Source organism: Perissodus microlepis, chromosome 14 (assembly GCF_051167445.1).
Source record: "Perissodus microlepis isolate ML-2025 ecotype Zambia chromosome 14, ASM5116744v1, whole genome shotgun sequence".
Lineage (NCBI taxonomy): Eukaryota > Metazoa > Chordata > Actinopteri > Cichliformes > Cichlidae > Perissodus > Perissodus microlepis.
In genome coordinates this window covers 13,897,296-13,905,717 of record NC_140474.1, presented here as the reverse complement: position 1 = coordinate 13,905,717, position 8,422 = coordinate 13,897,296, and the positions used below count along the sequence as shown (strand labels likewise).

At 37.4% G+C, this 8,422-nt stretch overlaps 1 pseudogene; it reads left to right on the top strand.

Annotated features, from left to right (window-relative positions):
• The first annotated feature begins 4,324 nt into the window (after nt 1-4,324).
• LOC146373591 (extracellular calcium-sensing receptor-like) lies at nt 4,325-8,193 on the top strand (annotated as a pseudogene).
• The last annotated feature ends 229 nt before the right edge of the window (nt 8,194-8,422 follow it).

Below are 8,422 nucleotides of genomic sequence, written 5' to 3'. Positions count from 1 at the left end.
CAGGCAGGAGAGAGAGTAAGAGAGAGTATCAACAACAGCAAAACTCCAACTAATGTATTTGTGTGAGGACAGGTATATATTCTTGGGCTGCAGCTATTGATAAATCTATCAATTATTCCATTGATTAATCGAGTAATTAGATAAGAAATACTTTTGTCTTATTAATGAGGAATAAATATTTTTTTAAAAAAAGAAATACAGGTCTTTCAAAATGAGCTGCTCATTGGTTTGCATCTTTACTCTGTCTTCATGGAAGGCTTATAAGTTTTTGTACATGTGTTCCTGCATGTTTAAGTGTTCATGTGAATGAGTGAGTTTGTGTCTGTAAGCCTTTAAAAGAGAATGTGGTGGCTGCAATGAAGACAATAAAGTATATCAACATTCTGTGCTTTTATGTAAAGTTTTTGTGCTGCTAAAAATAAGATGTTATGATGGTGTAGACATTAATTAATATTAACTGTTTTTCACTGTCCGACGTTAATTCTCCCAGGTCATTGGCTCAGGTCAGAGTTTTACTGGCCCATGTACATTTCTATTGGCTTGTAAAAAAAAAAAAAAAAAAAAAAAAAAAAAGGTTACATTTTTATATATTTTTAAAAATATTAACACAATTTAATTGGGACAGTGTTTTATATTATTTCACTTTCAATCTGAAACATGTTATTTTTTGTTGTGTAAAATAAACGGCGGTGGATAAGGCAGCTACAAAGTTTTCTTTCTTAATAACGGAGAGCTTCATAACAGTGCTGGCATCATCATTAGTGCTGTTGTTGTGTTATCAGTGTTTCTCTTTAAAACTGCTCCTAAATACATTTGCATTGCAAGTCTGTTTATAGTTGCAAATATGGGTGAAACGCTCGCGTTCACATTTCCATGATGAAAATGGAGCCGTGCCTTAAATGAAGTATCAAAGCAAAGAATTTGTGAATTTTTTATAATCGAATTATTCAAAATACTTGATAAATTAATGCAGCCCCAGTATATTTATAAACTACCATAACTGTTATATGTATTAAGACAATTGACATTTTATTTTTCTTGTACTGCTTTTTGTCTGATTGTTACTATTATGCATATTCTGCATATAGAATTAGGTATATGGTTTAATTCAGCATACTTTTTAAAAGCAAAAAACTTATATTCAGTACCATGTCTTTTTATTTCTAAATGAAACCTGACAATGCAACTATGGCTATTTGTCCCCTGCTTAAGTTTGCCTGGATCTTTATTTAAAATTAGCTGTCTTGAGTCTTTGTCTGAGATGAATGACAGTATTCACTGTTTAAAGCAGTGGTTCCCAAACTTTTTTTGCTGGGTCCCCCTTTGCTTTACAAGAACCCCCCCCACCCCCCCACCCCACTCCATATAGACACATCCTCCAACCACACACACCCATATTCTGTTTTCAAACTCCACTGCAGTTTATTTCACACCTCAAACATTTAGTAAACAATTAAACATATAAAAGTGAACTGCAAAAAATTACAGGTAGCAATAAAATAAACTACTAACTCTTTTACGCAATGTCCACACCTACACGGATATTTTTTAAAGCGCAGCTTTTTCTATGCGTTTGGACCTTTTGTCCACACGTAAACTGCGTTTCGAATCACCGAAAACTGAGATTTTTTAAAACTCCTGTCAGGTTGGAGATTTTCAAAAACTCAGTTTTTGTGTTTACATGTGAACAAGGAATACGGAGTTCGTCACGCATTGTCAAAGGTATGTGCCTTTTTTCACTTCACGCTGTGCGTCACATTATTGTTTACATGAGATGAATTTCTGCAATGGCGGATAGAGACAAAATACTGTTTCTGCTGCCTTCAGGTGAATGTATGGCTATTCACCCTGCAGCGAGTTTAACATAAGAGGAGATGGTCCCAGGAACGACAGGACACATCGCTTTGTCTTTGTGTCTTTAACTGAAGACCGTTTTTTCCTCTTTTAATTTGTAAGACTGTGAACATACAGTAAAATAATCCGTAAGTATCAGTATCGACTTATTTTGTAACCAAAAACAGAAGTTCGCAATATAGCTTTTCTTATGCTTTACATTCACCATAAACATCTTTCCTTATAAGTTCAAATAACCTCTTAAGTAACAGGAAAGTAACAAATCTTACAGAAAATAAAGCTACACATTGATTACTTACAGATTACGGCTCAACAAACTCCCCAACGATGTAAACTGGGCTTAAAGTTGTGCAGCTTGTTTTCTCCTCCAGGCATTTTCTCACACTGCCTGCGTGAACTTTGCCTGCTGCTTACAACACAGCACCAAGGGGGCAGTGTAGTGCACACAAAATAACTAAACAAGAAGCCACAAAACTCAAGGGGTAATACTGCCCACTAGTGGGAAAACTGAGAAATGCACAGGCCAAAGAAACCCAATAAAGCAACAACAGAGGGGCAGAATACTGTTAATCTTACTATCTGCAGTTTTTACACGCTTACATATACACACTCAGTTACCATCCCTCCATTTAGAAAGGCAGAGGTATCATGGTGTAATTATTTTACATGTGGTTGTTTTTTTCCAGTGTAATAATATTCAACATTGCTATCAGTGCATTTTTCAAAAAATGCCTCTGTGCAAAATGGGTTCAAAAACATAAACAACTGTGGGATGCTGTTTGTCCGTGATTTGGACAGGGGGAACAAATTGTGGCAGGATCAGCCTGATATTATTTGTATCCCACTATAACTTTACTGTATAAAGAGCTAACATCTCCAAAATAGTAGTAGTTAGTCATTACAAGAAGTGTTTGTGAACTAAAAATCAAGAATGTAGGATACTGTTTGTTGGTGATTTGGACAGCCCAGTCCACCTTGGCACTTGTGCAGGTGAAGCCAAAGGCAAGATATATTTTCTAGTATTTGTCTTGGAAGTAAGTTGGTTTGGAAACATATTTGGGGATGCTTCATCCTCTGCTTTGCGTTTGTGTGGGAGCCCTGTCAAAAACCTATCCATAATGCTAGCGGTGTCCAAGTGTTCTTTTTTCAGCACAGCGCATCACCAGGACTGAACTGCCAGCCATGCAGGATCTCTATAGACAGCGCTGCATGAGGAAGACGCAGCGGATCCTCTCTGATCCCAGCCACAGACTTTTCACACTCCTGCCATCCGGCAGGCGGTTCAGGAGCATTCAGACCCGCACTAGCAGAAACAGAGACAGTTTCTACCCACAAGCCATCAGACTTTTGAACTGCTGACATGCCCCCCACTTTGGGAACCTCTGGTTTAAAGTGGAGCACTTGTGGAGGAAAAAGTGTTTACACATTTTACACATTTTTTTATTTTATTTAAAGGATCTTTATTTTCCTTTCAACAGTTCAGTTATAAATGCCACAGCTGTCTATTGTTTAAACCTTCTTACAAAGAGTAAACATAAGGTCTTATTTGGCAGCATTAATAATATTGTTACTCCTGCACCACCTACTGTCCAAGTATTTTGAAATGAACATTGTCATACTTTTTTTTCTTTTTAGGTAGAAAAAAATCTGTGAGTAATAATTTTTCTCCTTTAGCATTTTTGTTGTAATGGTAAATGGTCTAATTCTTATATAGCACCTTTCTACTCTCCCAGAGTACTCAAAGTGCTCTATTCAACATGCCCCATTCACACAAGCACTTTCAGTGCTTCCTAGTTAAAATTCATACAAATTTATGCCCAACAATACTTGGCATGCAGACTTGAGGAGCCAGGAGTCAAACCACTAACCTTAAAATCAGTAGATGACTCTGCTCTACCTCCTGAGCTGTAGCCACCCCGAGCTATAGCCACCCTCTGTCTGTTCCTGTTTCTGTTCACGCTTGGCCATTTATATTAGAACATATTTTTTTACCAGTTTCATTATCTGAGCTAGTTAATTTAGTCAATTCAGTGAAAGCATCCTCTTGCTCTCTGTCCGAAAATGTCTTTCAGTCTATCTGTACCCATGTGCTCACTATAACGAAAACGCCACTGATCTCTGGTAAATATCCTCCTTATTTTAAGAATGCTGTCATCTAACCACTTGCATAAAGATAAAACTTAAGTTCTTGTTTGTGCTGCTGGCAGATTTGTGCCTAAGGTAATGGAAACTGCCACTGCTCCTTGTTTTTCCCTTATGGGATTAATCAACACAACATGTCAATAAAAGGGAATGGCAAAACAATAAAACCTAACGACTAGGCTCAGAAAGTCAGAAAGCTGTCATGTGGTCATTATTACAAACCAACTTGCTCTTATTCATTTTGCTGTATTCCTGTTTTTCTTCTGCTGTAGCCTCTTCTCTGTTTCCCTCCTCCTGTCAGTTACAGAGACAATTTCATCTAAATGGCATGCACAAGAGTGGAGATGTCATTCTGGGTGGACTGTTTCAAGTCCACTTTTTTTCAAGTGTTCCTGACCTGTCTTTTACCTCACAGCCACAGCAGCCTACTTGCCATGGGTAAGTATGTTAGGAGAAAAAAAAACAACAAAAAAAGAAACTGGGATCAGTGCCATATGTATTATATATATATATATATATATATATATATATAATACCATAAAAAGGGTGTATGTTGAATGAAGCATCTTCTTTGTTATTTTTCTCATTTTAAAAAAAACCTTTAATTGTTACTTTGTAGCAGTATTTTTGTAACACAAGTTCTGTTGTATTCTTAATGCATGTATTCTGCCATATGTTTCAATAATAATCTTTCTTTTGTTAGATTTTATGAACTAGGATTTAGGCATGCACAAACCATGGCCTTTGCTATTGATGAAATCAACAGAAGCTCCAACCTGCTACCTAATGTCACTCTGGGATACACTCTTTATGATAACTGCATCAACCTTGGAACTGGATTCCGTGCTGCATTGTCATTAGCCAGTGGTCAAGAGGAGCATTTTATATTAGATGATACATGTGTTGGAAATACTCCAGTCTTAGGGATTGTTGGTGATTCTCCCTCTGCACACTCTATTGCTATCTCTAGCACTTTAGGTTTGTACAGAGTACCTATGGTAAGTCATCTGCTTAATCATTAAATGGTTTTCTTGGATTATTTTGGTTTAATTTAAAGTTTAATCAAAACCGACTCAGTCAAAATGACAAAATTAAAATAGGAAGTCAAGTCTTTCAATTGTTTTCCAATATACAGTCTGTATATTTCACAGGTGAGTTATTTTTCAACATGTTCCTGCCTGAGTGACCGTCAAAAGTATCCAGCCTTCTTTAGGACGATCCCAAGTGATGCTTTCCAGGTGAAAATGTTTTAGTAAAATTTCTATTAAAATTTGGATATTGTGATTTTTCACAGTTACTCTTAATATTGTGTGGCATCAGAAAAGATAATCGTGTGGTGTGGTCCCAAATCCGATGGGCAGCTAATCCACTGAAAGAGGTTTTTTTTTATCTTTACACTGATGTTTTAATCTCTATTCACTTAGGTACGTGCTATGATTCAGATTCTAAAACACTTTGGCTGGACTTGGGCAGGTCTGCTCGTCACTGATGATGATTATGGACTCCATGCGGCAAGATCCTTACAATCTGAGCTCAGTCTGTCTGGTGAAGGTTGCCTGGCTTACTTCGAGATTTTGCCCTGGGACAAAGACACTGATGAACTCAGGAGGATTGTGAATGTGATGAAAAAATCCACAGCTCGAGTTGTCATTGTCTTTGCAATGAGAGTGTCATGATAAACCTTATGGAAGAGGTTTGGATTCAAAATTTGGTTATTGTTGGGTTTGAAGATACTTTATAAAACGTGTGTTTGTGTGAATGGGTAAAGAAAATTTGTCTTCTGTAATTATTTTGCAAAATCAGCAACTAGTTGAATGGCATGATAATGCCCCTAAAGTATTTTTTTATACATAATTATATATATATATATATATATATATATATACATATATATATCACTTTAAACATTTGGTTTATTACAATGCACAGGTAGTGAGGAAAAATGTAACTGGCCTACAGTGGATGGCCAGTGAAGCCTGGACAGCAGCTGCTGTGCTCCAAACACCTCACCTTATGCCATACCTGGGTGGTACACTAGGTATTGCCATTCGTCATGGGGAAATACCAGGGCTCAGGGAATTCCTGTTAAAAACACGTCCCACTCTACATTACAACAATAGCTATGGAAATAGCATGGTGAGAGTTTAACCATTTTCTAATGCATGTGCAAGAATTAGATGTTATTATAATTCATATTAACAAAATCTAAATATTTCAGGTGAATCAGTTTTGGGAATTCATATTTCAGTGCAGATTTTCACAAGCTTCAGCAGGCTGGGTGGAGCAAGAAGGTCAACTATGCACTGGACAGGAAGATCTAGAGAATGTAGACACTGAGTTCTTGGACATTTCCAGCCTCCGGCCTGAGTACAATGTGTACAAAGCTGTGTATGCTCTTGCACATTCCCTTGATGACATGCTACGTTGCAAGCCAGGAAGAGGGCCTTTCACTGGAGACAGCTGTGCCACTCTGCAGTCACTGGAGCCTTGGCAGGTGTGAAATCACTTTGCTCTCCATCTATGAATAAATAGTTTCCTTGTAATTACTTTCAAGGTGAAATTCAGTGTTTAATGAATTTAGATCAAAAATGATAATTTACCTGTGTACGTACATTACTTTAGTAGTGACTTACCTTGCAAATTTCTATGTTATATGTGTAATATTTTATTTCATTATTTAATACAGAGTGCCACTGTTTGCACTCTTTGCAAGAAATAAGTTAATTCTAATAGATCCCTTTTTTAACAGCTTGTTTATTACTTGGAAAGGGTGAACTTTTCCACTTCATTTGGTGATCAAGTGTCATTTGATGAGAATGGTGATGTGGTACCAATTTACGATGTGATGAACTGGTTGTGGCTCCCTGATGGAAGCACTGAAGTTCAGAATGTGGGTGAGATTAAGAGGTCAGCTTTCAGAGGTGAAGAACTCATACTTGATGAAGACAAAATCTTCTGGAACTTTGAATCCAAAAAGGTTATATACGTTTTTTCAGACTTTTTGTCACGTGTACAGTAAATATTATTAAGGCAGTCAATATTTAATTTTGTGTAATAGCCACCTCGATCAGTATGCAGTGAGAGCTGTCCTCCTGGTACCCACATGGTGAGAAGGAAGGGGGAGCCCAAATGCTGTTTTGACTGCATCCCTTGTTCTGAGGGAACAGTCACCAATAAAAGCAGTAAGTGTTTATCTTTCAAAATGCAAAATTTAATTTCTTTGAAATATAATATCCATTTTACTATCTTGCCCTTTTTTAGACTCATTTGAGTGCACCAGTTGTCCAGAGGATTTTTGGTCAAACCCCGAACGTGACCACTGCGTTCCCAAGAAGACAGAATTCCTCTCCTACCATGACCCTTTGGGTATTTGTTTGGCAGCAACTTCACTGCTGGGCACATTCATATGTGCTGTTGTTCTAGGGGTCTTTTTCTACCATCGCAGAACACCTATAATACGTGCCAACAATTCAGAACTTAGTTTTCAGCTATTGCTGTCACTCAAGTTGTGTTTCCTTTGTTCACTGCTGTTCATTGGACGACCCAGGATGTGGACGTGTCAACTCAGGCAAGCAGCATTTGGGATCAGCTTTGTGCTGTGTGTCTCATGCATCCTGGTAAAAACCATGGTAGTTCTGGCTGTGTTCAAAGCCTCCAAGCCAGGAGGGGGAACCAGTCTGAAGTGGTTTGGTGTTATGCAGCAGAGAGGAACAGTTCTAGTTCTTACATCTATTCAGGCAGCCATCTGCACTGCCTGGCTTGTCTCTTCCTCTCCATTTCCACATAAAAACAGCCAGTATCACAATGATAAGATCATTTTTGAGTGTGCAGTTGGGTCCACTGTTGGTTTTGCAGTGTTATTGGGTTATATTGGGGTGCTAGCTTTCCTCAGTTTTCTAATTGCATTCCTGGTGAGGAATCTCCCTGATAGTTTTAATGAGGCCAAGCTCATCACATTCAGCATGCTGATCTTCTGTGCTGTGTGGGTGGCCTTTGTTCCTGTTTATATCAGCTCTACTGGAAATCGTGCAGATGCAGTGGAGGTATTTGCCATCCTGGCCTCAAGTTTTGGACTCTTATTTACACTGTTTGGGCCCAAGTGTTACTTAATCCTGATGAGACCAGAGATGAACACTAAAAAAGCAATAATGGGTCATGGAAAATAATCATAATATTTTTCCATATATAGCAGAAAAGTACATGCAGAAAACTAAATAAAAAATATATAATATATGTAACCAAATATACTGATCCTTAAAAAAACTGTCAGGAGAACATATTAAAACCTTCTTCTTCATGTCCCGTTAAATATTTTAAAAAGGCACTTATATTTTCAAATGCTAATATAGATTATGTGACTTATAATTGTTAAATTTCCCTTATACATACATAATTCATAAATAAAATATTTTTTGTAAATAAACAA